This window comes from Malurus melanocephalus, unplaced genomic scaffold, assembly GCF_030028575.1.
Source record: "Malurus melanocephalus ecotype Western Australia unplaced genomic scaffold, MMel_1.1 scaffold_121, whole genome shotgun sequence".
Lineage (NCBI taxonomy): Eukaryota > Metazoa > Chordata > Aves > Passeriformes > Maluridae > Malurus > Malurus melanocephalus.
This window is the reverse complement of record NW_026623353.1, coordinates 1,159,637-1,159,955: the sequence shown is the minus strand read 5'-3', so window position 1 is coordinate 1,159,955 and position 319 is coordinate 1,159,637. Positions and strand designations below refer to the sequence as shown.

At 72.1% G+C, this 319-nt stretch overlaps 1 protein-coding gene across 3 annotated transcripts in view; it reads right to left on the bottom strand.

The window, feature by feature from the left end:
- FAM149A (family with sequence similarity 149 member A) overlaps positions 1-319 on the bottom strand; it is a 19,304-nt gene that overhangs the window by 18,508 nt on the left and 477 nt on the right. Inside the window, exon 1 of one of the 3 annotated variants that reach the window (XM_057370237.1) lies at positions 296-312. The exons of 1 other annotated variant lie outside the window; for it this stretch is intronic. The gene's annotated coding sequence lies outside the window, so the exon portion shown is untranslated. Of the gene's footprint in view, positions 1-182; positions 200-295; positions 313-319 lie in introns of those variants that run through there. One more of the 3 variants, XM_057370236.1, reaches the window with a different exon arrangement.

Below are 319 nucleotides of genomic sequence, written 5' to 3'. Positions count from 1 at the left end.
AACGAGCAGCCCCCGGCTCTCAGCCACACTCACCCAGAACGAGCAGCCCCCGGCTCTCAGCCACACTCACCCAGAACGAGCAGCCCCCGGCTCTCCGCCACACTCACCCAGAACGAGCGGCCCCCGGCCCCTCCGCCACACTCACCCAGAACGAGCACCCCCCTGCCCTCCGCCACACTCACCCCAGAACGAGCAGCCCCCGGCCCTCCGCCACACTCACCCAGAACCAGCAGCCCCCGGCCCTCCGCCACACTCACCCAGAACCAGCAGCCCCCGGCCCCTCCGCCACACTCACCCCAGAACCAGCAGCCCCCGGCCC